At 40.6% G+C, this 20,699-nt stretch overlaps 1 long non-coding RNA gene across 1 annotated transcript in view; it reads left to right on the top strand.

The window, feature by feature from the left end:
* The first annotated feature begins 12,899 nt into the window (after positions 1-12,899).
* LOC140437822 (uncharacterized) overlaps positions 12,900-20,699 on the top strand; it is a 32,720-nt gene continuing 24,920 nt past the window's right edge. Inside the window, exon 1 of the long non-coding RNA XR_011950413.1 lies at positions 12,900-13,057. This is a non-coding gene — a long non-coding RNA (uncharacterized lncRNA). The remainder of the gene's footprint in view (positions 13,058-20,699) is intronic.

Here is a 20,699-nt window from a genome sequence, read left to right as displayed (position 1 = left end):
TGATGATGAGCAGAGGACAGAATGTTTAGAGAAAATAATGAATCAGTCATATTAATTTAGAATAGCAGAGGACAAAGTATTTGTCATAGCTTTGGACAAGTGCCCAATTGAAAAAAGACCACAGGTCGTTCAAAAAAGACGGAACTCTAGAAAGAAAATGGAATAGATTAAAAAAAAAAATAAAAGCATAAACGTGTCTTTTCCTACTCTTTTAATATTAAAAATATGCAAATAGAACCTTGAATTAAAATGTAACCTTTGATATCTGTGATAAACCCATCACCTGAACAATGGCGCCGATGTATGAAGTTGAAATTTTTTACACCTATTTTAACTGTTTATTTTTTTATTATCTATATATGAGTTGCGAACGATATCACAAACTTATTTATTTTCCACAAACAGGCTCATTAATACCTTAAATTATTACTATACAAATCTGATTCGAAATATCGTCAAAAAGTAATACACGGCTACATGCCTACACAAGAGAATATTTTTTGTATCACTCAATGTTAAGAATAGCAGATGAAGAAAGGTCTCGCTTAACCCCCGAAAAACTCATGTGCGCTCCTCAATTTCCCTAACATAGACGCTTTGACAAACTGAACATTAAATAATGTCATCAAATTGTTGAACTGTAGACTTCCTATAAATTTCTTGAAAATAGTTTGTATTCCACGGGATCAGTCACAGATCATTGTTTAAAACTAAAAGGTAAATTGAGGACCAGAAATAATATTCTTCGCAAGCTTGTCAGCTAAAAATGAGGCGTACCTCCTTCCGCCTTTAAAACATAGACGCTTGCACTATATACTTTTGCTGCCGAATATACCTTGTTAGACAAATTAACCATTCTTTCTTTTTGTGCACACTACTACCCATTTTAACACAAAAATATCTATTGCAGCACTTAACCATATTTATTTTGAGATAACCTTCTATCGATATATTGTTCCCGTGCGCTCGCATTTGCCGACCAATCAGCGTACGGACAACATCTCCAAACATGAAAAAAAATTGTTCATTGGTTGGAATAAAGAATTATTCCAACTTTTGAGCAATTTAATTTTTCCATTGGTCGACTCTCACGGAAAGTCCACTTTCCTACGTCATAATCCCCAAGAACAAAGGATTTTGGTGTATAAAAGAAGGTGGATTTTCTGTAGTCGGCCAGTTCGAGCTCACCCTCGTATTCTAAGTCTCTAGGTACGGTGCCAGTCATCCACCTAGATTCTGCCTTTTATTTACTGTTGATTTATTGCTGATTTTTATTGATATTTTACTGTGCATTTTATATATATGTATTTTTGTCGTATTTTTCTACTGTGATATTTCGTATCGATCATACACAGAGAAAATACCATTATTTGCTATTTTATTATTGCTGTTGGAATATATATTGTTGCGATATCTCCGTAGTGGACCATACGCTTCGATATATACTCACATTTATCTTTGATATTTTGTATTGTGTATTTACTTTTCGAATATACTTTGCTGCGACATTTCCTCAGTGGATCATACGCTCGAGTATATTCATATTTCTATCTGCTATTTTATTATTGCATATTTTACTGTTTAATATATCTCGTTTGCGATACCTCCTTAGTGGATTACACGCTCAGATATATTACTATTTCTTTTTTTGGTTATTTTATTATTACCTTTTATTAATATAAATATTGCCATTGCGATATCTCTCTTATTAGAGACCATACGCTTGAAATATTTATATATATATTTCTGTGTGCTTGTCGTCTCCTTCCGTAAGTTAAGGAGGCACAAGTTATTTCGAGGATTCCTTCCGTAAGTCAAGGAATTCCTCAACCTTTTTGCCTTTTTATTGTTGCATTTTGTTCTATTTATTTATACGAATATTTCTATACACTTTTCTGTCTTATTTCGTGCAGAGAACACGCTTGTGGTACTTATACTTTGTATACTAAGCACGAGAAGTGTTGCACTTATTTTCAACTTACATTTTCTTACATATATATAAATAAATATTGCACTGTTTGCTTTTCTGTGGTATTTCGCAACACGATCACGCACTAAAAAGCTATACAACCCTTCAGATTTGTGACAGTTTCGAATAGAAACATACACGAATCCGAATACCTGCTACGAGACCAGTTAGATCCAAACGAATTCTTAACTCAAGGATGGTAGACACTCGTAGCTCTTCACGGTCCAGTTCCCGTGACCGTAAGAAGCCCGTAGAGCAGGAGACAGGCCCTACTTCAGCCCTCCACGCCTCTCGGCAACATGGCGCCCAACTCAAGAATGACGAACCCACTCCCCAACACGAGACAACAACCTCATCTCAACCAACCGGAGGACCATCCACTAGCCAGCCTCAACCATCACCTGAGACGTGGATGACCACCCTCTTCCAAGCCCTGACAGCCTTACAAATGGTACAACCGACCGCAAGCAGACCACCCAAGATATGGACCTCCAAACCTCCGAAGTTTGAAGGAAGAGAAACAGAAATTCCCACACAATTCCTGACCAAAATCGAGGACTTCCTGACGAGACACGAAGTGGATCAAGACGACTGGGTGGACTATCTAACAACCAACTCACTCCACGGAGAAGCACGGTCATGGGCAGAGAGTCAATGTACAACCGAGATAGGTTACCAGACATTCAAGACTCGCTTTCTCGAAAAATTCGACGATCCAACTCTTCTAGCCGCCCTGACCGTCAAACTATACGGACAACTCCAAAGGAACGAGCCAGCAGAAGAATTTGTAACAAGAAAAGCCGCTCTCTTTAAACGCCTCCTACCAGACATCCCCGAGGACCAAAGATGCAGAGTCATTGCAAATCAACTAATACCTCAGATTCGAATTTGCCTCAGACTAGGGATGCCAAAGACGGAGGACAGCCTCAGAACTATCGCCAGAGAGATGGAAGCGGATACCCAACACATGGGAAGACCAGAGAGACAAAATAACCAACATCCACCCAGGAGATCAGAAACCATCCGAGACTGGCAAAACAGGAATCCACAGAACAGACAGACAAACAACCGACAACAACAAAGCGAGCAGCCGGAAAACTCCAACAGGGGCACCAACTAAACCCTGTGGAACAAGCGGTGCCCCAACTGAATCCAATCCAACAACAGTCGAAGGCAACAGGACTCCCAAATCTTGATGGACGGATTAACAACCACAAAGTGAAGATACTAGTCGACACTGGAGCATCTGGTAACTTTGTCCACCAAAAGTTAATCCAAAGAAGGGACCTGCAGATTCGACCAGGAACGATTCAGCTGGCGTGCACGGGCAGCACGTCCCAAAGCCTAGGGACCGCAAACGTCGAGATATCCATGGACAACTTCTCCACAACTGTAACATGCACCGTACTGGAGAAACTCAACCATGATGTTGTACTTGGAATGCCATGGCTGGAACAAGAGGAAGCAAACTTAGACATCCCCCGAAAATGTCTGCACGTGGGCACCTCAACCAGAGCCACCCTTTACTGGAAAAACCATGGCAAGAGGCACTCATCCAAACAAGCACTAGAAGTCCACCAGGCTCCAGCTTTCGCCTTCCCAAGAATACAACAACTGATTGACGAGTACAATGATGTGTTCGACGACCGTCTACGCCAGCCGACAACAAAAGCTACTGAAATGGAGATAAAAGTGACCGACAGCCGACCGATAAACATTAAACCCTACAAATACTCCACCGAGAAAAAGAAGATCATGTTCAAAGAAGTGAGGGAGATGCTAGCCGCAGGAGTCATCAAACCAAGTAAATCACCTTACAATAGTCCCGTGGTGATTGTCTCGAAGAAAGATGGCACCCCTCGCTTCTGTGTGGATTATAGAAAACTAAATGAAATCACAATCGATGAAGCCTCCAGTATGCCACCCATTCATGACAGTATAAAAGAAATAGGCACAGCTCGGATCTTCTCCACCCTGGACCTCAAAAGCGGATTCTGGCAGGTACCACTTCACAAGGATTCCAGTCCCAAAACCGCCTTCAGTCTGCCAGACGGATCAGCGTACGAATTCTCAGTCATGCCCTTTGGACTCAAAAACGGCCCAGCAGTTTTCCAAAAATTGGTGACCAGTGTATTCGCCGGATACATCGACGAATTTATCAAAGTCTACATGGACGATATTATAATCTACTCCGAAAACTGGACACAACACCAAAAACACCTACACCTCGTATTGGAAAGACTGCGGACACATGGACTATGGGCATCACTGAAGAAGTGCAGATTCGCCACAGATGAACTGGAATACCTTGGCCACAAAGTGACGTCCACCAACACCCAGCCTCTCGAAAAACATGTCGAGAAAATCCGAGGATTCACCACCCCCAACACAATGAGACAGCTAAGGAGTTTTATCGGGACAGCCAACTGGTTGAGAGACTTCATCCCTCGATTTGCCGAAGTCATCACTCCACTAACCAATCTCACCGCAGGAAACAAAAGACGCCTCAAATGGGATCCAACAGCCGAAGATGCCTTCAACAAAATCAAACGAGCTATCGAGGGACAACTACAACTCCACAGACCAGACGCTACCCGACCCTTCAGCCTCCAGACAGATGCCTCAGAAATTGGAATGGGAGCCGTACTCTTCCAGGGAACCCCAGACAAGAAAGAGGTCATCGCATACGCTTCAACAAAACTAAGGCCAGCTGAAAAACGATATCACATAAACGAGAAGGAGTGCCTCGCACTAGTGTGGGCACTCAAAAAGTACAAACACTTCCTCCAAGATCAACATTTCACCTTGTACACGGACAGTCAAGCTCTACTCTGGTTAAACAGATTCAAGGAAGACAAAGCCAAATTATCAAGATGGGCCTTACTGCTTCAAGAATTTAACTTCACAATCAAACATATACCAGGGAAAGAGAACGAACTGCCGGACCACCTCTCCAGACATCCATCAACCGAGAGACAAGAAGAAATCGAAGACTTGGACGAAGAAGTACAACGTTTAAGCTGGCCAACAGAGAACACAGACGACGACCAATTTCCACTCCTATGCATGCTGGAAGACGTAGAGGAAGGCCAAAACAACCCCATTCTAGACGACATAACAGATCTACCACTACAAGACAAAGTCCGTAGAAGCCACGCGATCTACCCAGGAGTGCTACGCTTCAAGAGACGTTGGCAGAGGATCTCCGAAAGAGGCCCAAGGAGCGAAGTAGAAGCCAACTTCATACGAGAATTCACTGTAGTAGATGACGTAGCCTACTACGTAACAAATCCAAACCACAAGGCACTAGTCGTGATACCCGCATACCGGAAAGACATCATTAAAGTATACCATGACTCCGAAGAAGCGAACCATCCAGGGCAGGACGAGACCATCCGGGCTATCAAGAATCTATACTATTGGCCAACCTTGTCAAAAGATGTCCGGAGACACGTCAGGTCCTGCCTAATATGTGCCACAACCAAAGCCGCCGCCAGACAACCAGCAGCCCCCATCATCCCGAGGGAACCAAGCAACCCTTGGGAAAGAGTAGCATTCGATGTACTAGGACCTTACCCAGTTGCCCGAGGGACGAAGAACAGATTCATCCTTCTAGCCACGGATTGCCTTAGCAACTGGGTAGAATTCAGATGCGTCCCAGTCGCAAAGAGTCGACAGGTAATAGCCTTCCTTCAAGAAGAAGTCTGCAGCCGCTGGGGAAAACCAACCATCATTATCACGGATAATGGACCACAATTCCGAACTGACGCCTGGGAGAGGTTCCTGAGACGCAACAACATAAGAGGAGAGTTCAGCCCAATATACCACCAGAGAGCCAACCCAGTGGAACGTCGCGTCCAGGAACTTAAGAAAGGTCTTCGAACCCGATGTACGTCAGCCGATGATCCAAGATGGGACTCTTACGTACCTGACATCATCTTCAGCATGCGGACCAGACTAAACGAGGCAACCCAGGAAACACCTGCAGAACTCCTACTGGGCTATTTACCAAGACGTTCGGAAGAAACACAACAAGAACGCCGAGAAGCCAACACTGCGGCCAGACGACAGGAAAGAGTGAACCAAGCAGTTCAAAAAGCCACAGTGTATGCTAGGAACTTGTTCCCGGATAACCCCAACGCTCCTCCAGCAAGAAAGTATATCCAAGGGGAACAAGTATTAGTAAGGAACCACGTGAAAGGAAACTTTGGAGCCACATGGACGGGACCACACACGATCCTGAGGGTCCTGGGAGACCACACCTACGAGGTACACCGGGACCAGGACATCAACAGGACCATCCATGTGGACGATATCAGACCAGCCCCTCCACCTTTTTTTTTTTTTTTTTTTTTTGATGAGGGTGGAAATGTTCTAAACACCATACCATTGCTCGGCGTGTGTTGGATTCAGAGCAGAGGAAAACATCTGAGCCCATTTCCCCCTATGTAGAGGAGGTCCTGCAAACGGATGCCTTTCTGTTGCCCTGCCTACCAACTAAAACCACCCATTCTTCGTCAAGACACCCCCGTACGTGTTCAGTTAGCGAACGAAACTTAGAGATGCCTTGCGCTGCCTGAATTAGTAATAAAGTTTTGTTGCTGGTTCTTAGCTAGAAGCGGTAAGGAACCAGAAGAAAAATGTATGTAAAATAGGCCCATATGTAAATGGCCTTGCCGATGGTATTACCTAAGAGCGGTAAGGAACCAGGGGGAGAGTATATGGAATGTATAGGTATACAAGGTAACAATAAGGTGTAAGAATATTTGGTATTAGGTAATATTAGGTAACAATAAGTAAGTATACATACGTATGCAATAAACAAGTGTACTACACACATATACACACATACATACGTACATACACATACACACCTACGAACACACAAATACACATATACACATATTTACATACATATTCATACAATGATAACTAGTTTTAAATGGAGGTGGATTGCCCCAGATCACTCTCATCCTGTCTCAGTTTCTTTCTCTATCATGGACTTTCTCTTCATAATTTTTGTTACTTGGTCTACAAGAAATTCAAAGTTCTCTCTGCGTTCCATAGCGACACGTATCAAGTTGTCAGAGGATATCTCTCCTAGCTTTGTTCGCATTATGTGTTGTTCCGACGCAAACACCTTGCACCTAAAGATACAATGCTCTGCATCGTCTTCTACTTTACATATGACACAATTATCATCGCTGGTTTTTCGTATACGATACGTGTAAGACCTGAAAGATCCATGTCCGGTCAGGAACTGCATAAAATAAAAATTTACTCGTTTGAACTTACATTTGTACCACTCTATTACATTGGGTATTAGTTTTTTGGTCCATTGTGCCTTGTCTATCTGTGCCTCCCATTCTGCTTGCCATTCTGTTAGTAATTGTTCTCTAATGGCGGCTCTGACCTGAGGTAGGTGGCCGTTTCGAGAGTTATAAAGCATCTGCCGTTCTTTAGCTAGGAGGTGAATAGGGAGCGTGCCCGCTATTACCTGTAGGGCCATCGTTGAAGTGGTCCTGTACGCACTTGTAACTTTTAATAGAGGCTTTCGCTGGGCTCTGGTTATCATGTCTCTGTACTTTTTGTAATTTAGTACGTCTGCCCAAATGGGGGTTCCATATAATATAGTTGACTGTACCACTTGCAGGTACATTCTTCGTTTTTGGTTGCTTGGGCCTCCTATATTCGGCATGATTCTTTGTAGGGCTGCCGTTCTTTCTTCCGCCCTCTGGACTACATTTGTCAGGTGTTTTGTGAACCTTAGACCTGTGTCGATGTATATGCCTAGGTATTTTGCACAATTTGTAGGGGTTATAATAGTACTACCAATTTGAAAAGTCATCTCGGGTCTTCGTCGTGGTCCTTTTAGTATGACCACTTCCGTTTTGCTTCCTGCTAGTTCGAGATCGTTTCTAGCCATCCAGCTGTTGACTTTTCTGCAGCATGTGTTGACTTTGTCTTCGATTTTCCAGTTCATGTCAGTCATGACTAGTATCGCCAGGTCATCTGCGTATGCAATAGCTAGAGTATCTCTACCATAGTCTATTTCTAGTACCCCGTTATATAATATATTCCAGAGTGTCGGACCTAATACAGAACCTTGCGGTACGCCGGCTGTTAACTTCTGTTCTGTATTTTTTGCCACTGTAACGTATCTATTAGTAAGATACCTTTTAATGATATTGATGAGATATCCTGACACTCGTGCTGATTCCAGTTTTGTTATGATATGTGCCCAGTTGGCAGAGTTGAAGGCATTCTTTACATCAAACATAACCAGTATAGCCCATCTTTTCTTTGTGTTTTTTACAGTATCGGTTAAACTTTTTACCGCGTCTATGGCTGATTTAGCTTTTCTAAATCCGTATTGTCTGTTGGAGATAGTCTCTCTTTCACTTAATTCATCTTCTAGGCGATTTTTGACAATATTTTCGTATAGTTTTCCTAGACAATCTAATAAACATATAGGCCTGTACGAATTGGCTTCGTCCGGGTTTTTACCGGGTTTATGTATTAGTGTAAGTTTAGCTAGTTTCAGCTGGTCTGGAAATTCTTGTCTTGTTAGCAGCTCATTGAGTGCTATTCTAGTAGCTTCTGGGCATTCATTCACTAGTATTTTTATCGCCTCTGGTGGCACACGGTCCGGTCCAGGGGATTTACCTATTTTGATGGAATTGGCGGCTCTGGTGAGTTCAGTCGCCGTTAATTCTTTGGGACAGTTCTCATCGTCTCTAATCAGGAAGTCGTTTATAGGCTTGTTAGGAAACAGGGTATTCGCTATTTCCCTTCTTTTGTCATCGCATAGGTTATATGGGGTCTCTGACCTCAGCGTCTTAGTGGCGATCCTGTATGCTTCGCCCCATATATCGTTCTCCAATGCCTCGCACAAGTTCTGCCAGCATGTACGTTTAGCCCATTTGATCAATTTATTGAGTTCCTTTTTGGCGTTCTTATACTCTTCTTTAACTTGCTGCGTCCTATTTCTCTGTGCCGTACGCCTGATTCTAAGACATTCTGTCCGCTTTTGGTGAATGTTTTCATTCCACCAGTATGGTATTGTGTATGTGACATGTTTGCTTTTGCTGCTCGCTTTGTGTGCTTTTATTATGTTGTCTCTAAAGTTATTAAAGTTGGTAGTTTCTTCTTGTAAGTTCCGTATCTGATTCCTGAATTTGTTCTTATCGAACTCGAGTAATTTCCTGCCGTGCCTGGTTGTGACCTTAATGCCGACTTCGTATGAGATGTACTTGTGAAACGTAAAGATGTTATCATCAAGCACATCCCATCCCGAGATCTTCTTAGCGCAGTTGTTGGTTGCTAGTGTAATGTCTATGTGACTTCGCGACTCACCTCTTTCGAATGTGGGTTTACCATTGTTTAGCACAGTCAGGTTTGCGGAGGAGATCCATTCGTTCCAAATTTCTCCTCTTTTGTCATTTTTTGGGGACCCCCAAAGAATAGATTTGGCGTTTATATCACCAGCAATTATGTATGTTGTTTCTCCCTGTGACGCCTCAATGATTTTTTCAACCCGCTCAGCATATTGTGTCATGGTTATATTAGGTGAGATATAACAGGCTATGATTGCTAGTTCGTTTATTTTTATCTTTAGAAATCCCTCTTTTTTGGTAATTTTGTTTATGCACACTTTGTTGTTTACCAAAAATACAGCAACGTCTGCTCTGTTATCGGAGATCCAACCAATTTTTTTTGAGATATTTTTATTCGGTTCTGGGACTATGATGATATCTGCGTCAATTTGCAGGGCTTTTGAGTAAATCAGGTCGTGTGCCACCTTTGCCCTTCCGATGTTCACCTGCAGTATTCTAAGTCCTTTTGTCTGGATCGAAGCCATTTCAAGTCGTTACAACTAGCTCTTCTAGGTCACTAGGATGAGAGTTATCGGGGATCAACTGAGTATTTTTCGCAGAGTGTTGTCCGGAGATAGTCCAGACATCTGCGGTCCTTCAGTGTCGGGGACGGGATTGTTGTTTTTGTTTTCCGCTATGTTGCTAGCCATTTCCACTACCTCGGCACACATACTCTCGAATTCCTCCATTAATGAGGGGAACTTAGCCTTACGAAAAACGTCGTCATCTATAGTATCGTCATCAGGATTTGGCGCAGATGTCGAAGGTATGTCATTTTTCGCCCGTGCGATGTCTTCAACTATCGGTTGGGGAAAGGGTGTCGATGGCGGTTTAGCGGGCACGCTTTCTGTTAGTTCTTTTGCGCGCGTCTTGTCGGCTAGTCGCGCCCTTTGGAGAGCGCCACTAAATTCTCGGCACCGCGCGGTTCCAATGTGGTGCCCCTCTTTGCAGAGAACACACCACTCCTCATTTCTGCATGTGTCCTTCTCCTTACAGTCCTTCTTTCCGCACTTAAGACAGAGGCCAATACGGTCAGGACCGTCGCACTTTGAGATGTCATGTGTGTACGACCAGCACCGTTGACATCTCCTAACTACGTATCTTTTTTCGACCTCGCATCTAGCAAGGCCCACTTTAATGTGTCCTATCTCCAACACTCTTTTGGCTGCCTCGGTAGACAGAACAACCGTGGCTGCCAGCGTGTCCCCTCGCATCTTTCTTAGACTTTTAATCAGGAAGTCCTTTTCCCACTTGCCTATCACTACAGACAGTGCATTTTGCAATGTCTCTGTGTTTGTATTCGCGGTCATACCTCTGACATGTATAACCGTGGACCTATCTTGTCCCAGTTGTCTTGCCTTGAAGCCGCTATCTTTGGACGCGATGGCAGTCTTTATTGCCTTGACGGCATCTGGGTCCTTATCTAGGGTGATAAGTAACTTACCATCCCTAGTACTCCGGAGGCTACGGATTGCCTGAATAGCATTTGTCTTGCCCACGGCATCCTGTACCCCCTCTAGGAGTTGGGTGTAGCTTGTGTCTTTTTTCGACACGATGAAGCCGTAGGTCGGCCTGTCCTTTCTTGTGGCAGTAGTATGTACTTGTACCATGTTGCTAGTCGCTTTAAAGATAACCTCTGCCATCTTCCTCAAATCTCCAACTGACATAAAACTCACGTGGTGTAAGGCCACAGAGGCATTTGGGAAGGCCTCCTCTCTGACACGTTCTAGGATATGCCACATATCTTCTTGCGTGCCAGCCGTTCTAATTTTTAAAATCTTCTGAGATTTGGTGTGTCTGTCTGCGCCCTTTCGTATTGTTGTTGTCTGTTCCAGCACTTCAAAATTCTCTTCAAGGCCAGCTAATTCAGGGAATTTATCCCTGTATAGCCGCTGGACGCTGTGGGTCATGGATAGGTCCGTATTTTCCAGTATAACGACCTTCACATTACATTGGGACTCGACGGGGTTCCCTATTGTGATCTCTGTCTGCCTGTAAAGGCTCTCCGGCCAATCGCGCTGGACATTCCTCTGGAAGTCGGCATAGGTACTGACTCCTTCGAGGCTCGCCAGCCCAACGGGCCTTGAAGGACCATGCCAGGCATCCGTTTGCGTACCAATCTCCGCTGTAGCGGCTTTTGGCAGTCTGTCTTTTTTCGTCTCAAGGTCGAGACATATATCTGTCTGTATGTCAGCTTCTATGTACATCTTATCCACAGGCTCCGTGGAGCGTTCTTGTAGCCATTGTCTTATGTGCTGCATCTGTTGCATGGATTGTCTTTTATGCATCAGCCGGCATATCTCCTTTACCGGTTTAGGGATGTTAGGATATTCTTTTAGTAGATTCATGAATGAATCTAGATTTCTGCTTACATCGTCTAGGAAGTCTATCAATTCGTTGGCTTGACTGCAAGTCCGTTTCTTGTGGCTATCGCTGCTCCTTGGGGAGGCCTTTCTTTTAAGGTAATTTCGCACGTCAGGGAGAGAATTCGTTCTCCTCCTGGCTTGGTCTGGTCTTCCCGGATTACCGCCCGGGTCGCACGCGGTTTTTTTTGTACTTGACGTTGGATTTGACATATATATCCCACGAGTAGCTAGGGAAATATAGTTCGGCCCCCACAGAGCCCCGCTTGTGGAGGTAGGACTAAATACAATGGGGGGTCGCCAGGTACCCCAAGGGAACCGTTCGAGACCACGTATCGTATGGCCATGCATCCTTCGGCACGGTATCTAACACCTTAGCTTCCGGGTTTTTTTCGCTGGTTTTCTCCATCGGTTTTTGGTGTGTGCAGGTATTCTCCTAGGGAAAGGATAAGGAAAAAAAATTAACAGGTATTAAAACGATGTAGATGATTGACAGCAAATAAATGATAATGTGGGAGAAAGGAGCAGCACTTGGATCTGGTTGCCGCTCCCTCCAGCGTCCGGCGGCGGTGTCCGGCGCTCACCCGGTGCACAGTCACCGGACGCTGTTCGCGTTTGGACTGAACTTAGCTTCATTAGTCGTGCTCCCCGGGATAACTCCCACAAAAGAGGGACCAAGACCAATTACTGAGCCCTTCCACCTCGACAAGGTCATTACACAGTCCTGGAAGAGAATTGTTTAAAACCTAGAAAATGAGTCAGTGGCAATAAAGTATGTTTGGGAAAACACAAATCCGTGCACAAAAGTGTAAAATATTTCTATGTATGATAATATGAAAGACGATAATTTGAAAATAGTTTGCAGTAATAAGGGTAGTACCACAGTAACATGCCAAGAACTCTAAAATATACAATAGACTAAAAGTATTACGGACAGATAATGTGAATAAGTAAAATGTGGGACAACGTTGATTGGAGAGATAAAGAACTGTAGAACCCCGTATGGCAATAGTAGTAAATTATATCAACTTTATTTTTAATCAGCATCAAGTACGTCAACCTCTTCCCCAACTCTCTATGCCACAAATTCACTTTATTGCGTCCCAATAATAAAAATAAACCCGATTGATATTTTTAAACAACACCGCGAAAAAAACAATATCGTCCGAAAATAGTTTTATTTCTTTTCGCATAGCTGATTCCTTGGCAATTTTTTTGAGATTCGTGAGAACTACACCCCCGCTCCTCGGACGTCAAGAAAATCCGAATGCCGGGATGCTCCTTACGGAGACGGGACTCTTCTGAGAGTTCAGTTCGATTGGTGTTGTGGTAGAGACAGGAAGAGCAAGGTAAGTGAGGGATTAAGTGTGATTTACTTGATCTTAAGCAATTTATTTTTTTTATTTAAACACTTATTTTTTAGAGAAGTTATTTCGCTATTTTTCCACAATCCATAATTTTCCAATTTTCTGTTTATTGCTAGACATAGGCTTGTCTATATATTTTTGGACTTATTTCGCGAGGAATTTTTTCAATATAGCTTGAAATTTATCTAATACTGTATTTTCCAATGTAAGTTTTCTTTGATACTGACTTTTCTGGTCTTATCTATCTGCCGTATCTGATTCTATTCACTTTTGAACATACAAGTCACTGCTCTGTAACCTATAGACAGACTATCAGTTATCAGAATTACAATGTCATGATATTGTAAGTGTATGTCAATGTAATGCCTTCAATAACTTCTTCAACTAGTGTTAGATTATTTCTTTAATGATGACGGAATTCCTCCTTTTTTTTAAATACTTCAATTTTCATACTTTTAAGGATTTCACTACTTCAGGTTGCTTTTTTAAGCGTTGTAATAACTCTTCATTTGTCACTCTTTTTTCTTTAATGTTGATGTCCATCAGAAATGTATTCAATGCTTTTGTTTCGCGAGACCAATAGAGAACAGTAGTGCCTATCCGTTTCGTGTTGGCGATCATCATGGCAATCTGTATTTTGCAAACTGCGGCTCTGAAAAGATTTGTGGTTGTTGTGTTGAACCACGTACGTAGATTTATCAGCCAAGAAATCCTTCGCCTTCCTGGTCCTCGTTTTCCTTCACCCTTTCCTTGTAGAAGTACTTGCAGCAACTCATATCTTTCGCTGATCCTCATGATGTGACTTAAAGTATTCAATTTTAGCTATTTTTATTGTTGTTAACAACTCTTTTCCTTTTTGTATTCTTAATAAAACGTCTTGATTAGTAACGTGATTGGTATAGGATATCTTCAGGATTCTAAGATAAAGTCACATTTCGAAAGCCTCAATTTTCTTGCAGGTAGCGTCTGTGAGAGTCCACGACTCAACTCCGTACAACAGTATAGGAAAGATATAACATCGTAGTAACCTGATTTTTATGGGTACTGATAAATCATGCCATTTGAATAGCTTAGCCATTTTTTGAAATGCAGATCTTGCTTTCTCTATTCTATATTTGATTTCTTGTGAATGGTCCCCATTTTCATTGACGTTCGTACCAAGGTAGGCATATATTTTTACTCTTTCTATTGGTTGACCATTCACACTGATTCGTTCAATTTGCTGTTCCTTCTTAGAGATCATCATACATTTTGTTTTCTTAATGTTCAGAGAAAGTCCATATATCTGACTTACTTCTGTGATTCTATTCATCTATTCAACTCCTGGGGAGCTTGATAACTGTCAGCGAATACCACCATTTGCCATCTTTTAGTTGTGATATTGCTTTTTCCACTTCATCTGATGTGATTGGCGAGTGGTTATTACATATGTAGGACAGAGGTTGTTCGGACCTATTATCATCAAAGAGTTCTTTTGTGTATTTGGTGCATATGCATATTTCTTGTTTTTTATCTGTGATGATGTCCCCCTATTGATCTTGCAGTTTGCTAGCTGTGTTGGATTTTTGAAGGCCAGCTGCCTGTTTTATCTTTTTATGCATGTAAAATGTATCATGTTTTTGTTCCAACAACTCTATTTCTTCACGCTGTGTTTTAGCCAATTTTCTTTGTCCTTTCGTATTTTGGTTCTTATTTGTCTCTAGAATATTTTTGTACATTATTTTGTTGTTCTTTCATTTTCTTTTTTCTTCCATGAGTTGCAGTATATAGTCATTTATCCAAATGTTCCTCTTCTCTTTATTTTCTATTAGAAGTTCTTCTCTGTTTATATGTTTGCTCCATGCTACTTAGCTTTTCTGAAAGTAGCTGTGCGACTGTCTCTTTTGTTTCTTTATGTTTTAGTCTTCTCATATCACATTTTTTTGTTACTATTCTTTTTTGTAACCTTTTTAAATCTAAACCTAAATTAACCCATAACAGGAACATGATTTGATGATATGTCAGCACCGGGGTGACTTTTATCTGATAGGCATCCATTACGGAATCTTTTATTCACCATTGTGTAATCAATTTGATATCTTATTGTATTTCATGGTTAATTTTGCGGAGAGGCCCCAGTATACAAACGTTTTGGTGGCAGTTAGAGAACAGGTGATAGAGAACATATCAAATACATATCTCCAACATACTGTGGGTTTTTTACTCAAATAAAAGGCAGATATCGAGCACAGTTTTTTATTAAATCTTGCTCAAGTACTTTCGCTCCCAGATCATCTTGATAAAAATACTGTGCTCGATATCTGCCTTTTATTTGAGTAAAGTTCATATATTTGCGCATTCACATCGCGCAAACACACATCAAAAACAAATAACAGATATGCAAACATTCTTCTTCTTCTTCCTCCTTTTTATAAGCAATTCTGCTTGTTCATTGGCGGATTAATACCTGTATGGAAGGTTGTCACTCCATCTTTTGCGCGGTCGTCCGATACTTCTTCTGCCGATTGGTGACTTATCTCTTGCTATTTTGATGACACGGGTCTCCTCCATTCTGCTTATGTGGTTATTCCATTCTATTTTTTATTTAGTGACCATTCATTTATACACTGTACCTTACATTTTCTTCTAATGACTTCACTTCTGACATGTCTAATTGGCAAATTTTTGTGGCTGAATGGATCATTAATCCAAAGCCATTAAAAAAAAGACTTCACTTCTCTTTCGATCTCTCAGCGTATTTCCTTTAATTCTTCTCAGTATTCTCATCTCTTCTGTTTCTAGTAGCCTTTGTGTTGTGGGTGTGTTGGGTCTTATTTCTGAGGCATATGTCATTATTTTTCTTACACTGGCTTTATAAATTCTTGACTTCATCTCAGTGTTAATGTGTCTTTTTCGCCATATAGCGTTATTAAGGCACCCTGTCAGTCTATTTGATTTTTGTACTTGATCTCACACTTCTTTGTCCAGGTCTCCATAGCTAGACAGTGTAATTCACAGCTATTTTATTTCCATTACTTGTTCAATACTCATACCATCAATTTCTATTTTACATCTAGTTGGTTCTTTGTTGATTACTACTGTTTTAGTTTTCTAAGATGAGATTAACAAATTAAATTCTTTTTGCTCTTATGTCAAATCTGTAGACCAGTCTTTGCAGACTATCTTCATTTTGGGCTATCAATATTGCGTCATCTGCGTAACAGAGTATTTATACTTCTTTGTTCCCCATTATGTGTCCTCTTTCTTTGTTATCACTTTTGATGATTTCATCCATGATTAAATTGAAGAGCATGTGGCTCAATGAGTCCCTTTGTCTTATTCCGCTGCCTATTTCTATAGGTTCTGTAAGTTTTCCATCTATTCTGATTTTCATTTTGTTGTTTTGTTAGATGTTTTCAATAGTTTTTATACTATTTAGGGGAACTTCTCTAGAAGATGGATTATATCTTTGAGTCTAATTCTGTCAAATGCTTTCTTTAAACATATGTTATATGCAAACATGCCTGGAACAATGAGCACAGATGAAAATAAATCATGAAAGAAACAGACATGAAACAGATAAAAATCAAAGAAGCAGCTCTTATATTACTTAATGAAGAAAAACGTATAGCAAACCCATCAGCAGAATGTATCAGGCTTGATTGCCAATACTAAAAGAAGAAGTGAGCAGCAAGAATATACCAAGATTAGCGGATTAATAGAAAGTTTTTGGACATATATTCTACAATTAATATATAATACATATGCAACATACAATGCACAAATATATTATACATAAACACATAATAAACAAACCCACAATACGGAAAAAATAATTTCATGTAATCCTGAGGGCTGATTTCAAAAACCCCATCCTCAGAAGTTTTCAACTAAAAGCATGGCTATTTGCCTACAATATCGAGGCCAAGAAAGTCAACAGTCAAACCGTTAAAAAAATAATTCGCTTAACAACTTGTTGTTGGCGAATCGACTCGCAGCGAAGCCATAAAAAACAGAAGAAAGAAAGAACAACTTGTTGGTTATGGTTATACTTACCAGGATGACTACTTAAAGTCACTACTGATTACTTAAAAAAGCCAGGATATTGATTTAATATTTTGTCCTATTTATTTTATGAAAATTAAATTTTTAGCAACTAAAATTTCTAATTATATTAATTTCAAACCACTGTGTTTTAGCGCAATATTAGTGGCAGCCGTAGCTCAGTGGCTGTGTTACTGGCTTAACAAGCTGGCGAACCCGAGTTCGAATCCTGGCACCGACAAAATTTTCAATTTCTAATTTAACTGAGCTGCCACCGTGCTTCAGAGGGTACGCAAAGCCGTCGGTCCCGGCTACGAAAGTAGTCGTTAAGTTATGTTGGGGGCGCTTGTGCGACCTGAAAACCCTAACGCTAGACCTTAGCTAGAAGGTTACACGAACTTACTTTTAACGCATGTATAAACTCGAATCGCAAACAAATAAACTTTGAAGAACGTAGTCCAACTTTTACTTTGGCAAAACACACGTGTAAATGATTTATATTAAACGTTTTATAGCTTCGAGATCAAATGACAAAATGATTTGTTTTCCCGAAGTTATCGTCCATCTTTGAAATCTTGAGCGCCCCCTGTCGGAATTGGCTATCGCGAATAGGTAGACTTGCAAGCAACAACCAACATAATAAAATCAAAGAGAAATTATACCCTGCTTGGTCGATCCTTAGTCCGATCCTGTTCAAATCCCTCATAGATTATTTATAAACATCTTAATTACCGTTACGCTCTTTTACTGTTTATTCATGTTTATCCCGAAAATTATGTGCTCGGGTAAGGTCCAAGAATAATATTCGCGTTTCCTGGACATCATTTCATAAGTTTTTCATAAGATTAAAAATAAACATCGATGTCAAAACACGTGGAAAAATTATTAGAAGTAAAACATAAGTTTGGAAATTCCAGCAATAATAAGTGTCTATAAATAAATAGCAAGATTGGATGTAAAACCAAAGAAGCTAAGACATAAAACAGTAGGTAGGTATTTAAAATTTGTTTTTCAATATTTCGAAGGTCGCATTTGTGCGATTTTAGCTTTAGGATACAGAAGACCAGGTTGGAATGTAATTCTTTTTCTATAGGTCTCTAGATATAATAGCGCTACAGACTTTGCAGCCTAGGGCTTGGTTAGAGATTTGTCTTCACTATCTTTTATTATGTGCCCCAACATTATAGTTTTTAACCTTTAGATTTTCTAAATCTTTCTCTACTGCTGTCAGTCATTGCTTGTTCTTCTTGGTCTGATATTTACATCTTAATGCTTTCTTCGGCACTGTGGTTTGATGTATTCACTTTACGTATTCCAGCCACGTTTTTGAGCTGTTATCGAAAGATTATTGCAAATTTCCATAATTTGGTTATTTGTTCTTCGTCACCTTTCATCGTCTTGATGTTTCTATATAACCTGTAGAGTATTCTCCTCCCATATATTTCAATATTCTTTTCTGAATCATTGTTCAGCATCCACAGTTTCCTTACAATGTAGCTGGTCGTATATGACAGTCTTTTTGATTTTTTGAGAGAGCTTTGGATTTTAATACGTTGTCTCATTTAAATTACATGAGGATATTACCTAACCTTAAAATATTTCCCTTTATATTATTTACATAAACCATATTTGTTTTATCTTAAAGCGTCATCCTTATTAATCTGGTCGATGATATAGAGATACTAACATTTTTCATATCTTTCAAAATTTCATTTGTAATGGGAAATGACCATGCTAGGCTTGTTTGGCAAGGTTGTACTTATAATTGATACGTGGGAATTGCCCTCTGTGAAAATAAATAAGATTGACAGGTATCTAGTATACTACATCCAGCAGTGTTAAGATTGTGATTATGATTATGGTAGATTGGGGTAGGGCCCATTTGTGAGCCCTTCAGACAGTTAGACCTCCAAAGACATATCCATTGTATCACCCCTATTATACGGACTAGGACTATAGAACCTAGTCTTTGGCGTTTCTGGGATCCAGGCTGCTCCGAGCTCCCATATCTGCTATAATCACAAAAAGCCACAAGTCCCTTTAGGGCTAACTCTCTCATTTGGCTCAGTTGCATAATGGCCGAACCCAGGATCTGCCACCTCTGGTGCCGCCTAAGTCTACAGCGACCGGTAAGCATACTGACTGTAAGACTTTTGGATGGCCCCACTAATTGGAGCCTAGAATGGCTCATACCTCTACAACTACCCCACGTGTCCTGGAACCTCCGCAGAAGAAACTCTCTGAGACTATCCCGACCAGTACTAAAGGGCACTCCATTCAAAGGTTCGAGTCTCACAGGGTCCCCCGTCTTGCCAGGACGTCAGCCCGTTCGTTTCCTTCCACGCCGGTGTGTCTCAGAACCCATTCTAACTACCATTAGTCAGCGCAACAGCAAGTGCTTTTTTGCCTTGAAGAACCAGCTTAAAGCTGACTTTAAGCTGTTCGAAAGACCTTAGCGTTGCTCTACTCTCAGAGCAGATAGAGATGGTCCTGCCTGAGCAAGCTCTATCTATTATCTCCTGAAAACATACCAGGATTGCAAAGATCTCAGCTTGAAAGACAGATGCATGGGAGCCGAGAGCCTGGCCAGATTTAAAGCAGTGTAGTTAGTTATCACACTCTTTAGTTATCACACTTGGTAACATTTCCTATTTTCAATATCGAGGTTAATAATGTCTGACTACTTTTTCGGTATTTTTTTTTCTTTTTTCATTATGAGATTATACTACGTACAAAGCTTCTTCAAGTTCTGAATTTCCCTCCTTTATGTTTCCAACCAGATTCTCTTATTCGGCCTCCCTTCCTCCTTTATGTTTCCCTACAGAAAATCATTGTAATGACTGCTTTCCGTTTACGCTTCTTGGTAGAAATTTTTCATATCTCTGTTACTTTATTATTAAAATTGCCTTCAATTATTTGATATATTGTTGCAGATGTCATCTTTTTCTTTCTGAATATTGCTTTCACCTTACCAGGGTACCAAGATATGGGTCACCACTATACGGATATGGATTACCACTTATGGATATATGTATTTTTGTCCAAATAGTGTACCTTCTTTGACTAATTATCCTTCATTGAAAAAGTCAATGAAATACATCCATTTCCATCTGTGTCTTCATGCTTACCTTGATCGTCTTTAGCTGGTTTATACATTTCTATTTCTGCTTATATTCGCGAGGAAATCTGTTGTAACAAATTTTGCATTGTAGAGCTGGATATTATTATATTCTTATATAACTTTTTGCTTTCTCATCTGCTTGTGTTTTCGGGGGAAAACCTACTACAAGTACACTATTATCCTCCCTATTAAAGAATATATTATAATCCATTTTTTCTGAAATCCAGTCCTTTTGCTTTATTTCCTGTAGGGCTAATAAATCAATGTTACAATTTTTCATTTGCTTTATTAATTTTTTAAAGAACCCCTCTCTGCACCCCTTACATTTCAAGTGCCTAAAGGCTATATTTTGATCATTTGCGTTATGTAGCTTGTATTTTACTTGGTAAATTCACAATTCCAAGTCTTTTCCCGCTTTAACTCTGGTTCTTTGGGACATTTTTTTTATGGTACCATTCTTACCCCAATTTTGTACTTCCA

This window comes from Diabrotica undecimpunctata, chromosome 3 (assembly GCF_040954645.1).
Source record: "Diabrotica undecimpunctata isolate CICGRU chromosome 3, icDiaUnde3, whole genome shotgun sequence".
NCBI lineage: Eukaryota > Metazoa > Arthropoda > Insecta > Coleoptera > Chrysomelidae > Diabrotica > Diabrotica undecimpunctata.
This window is presented reverse-complemented; position numbering and strand designations above follow the sequence as displayed.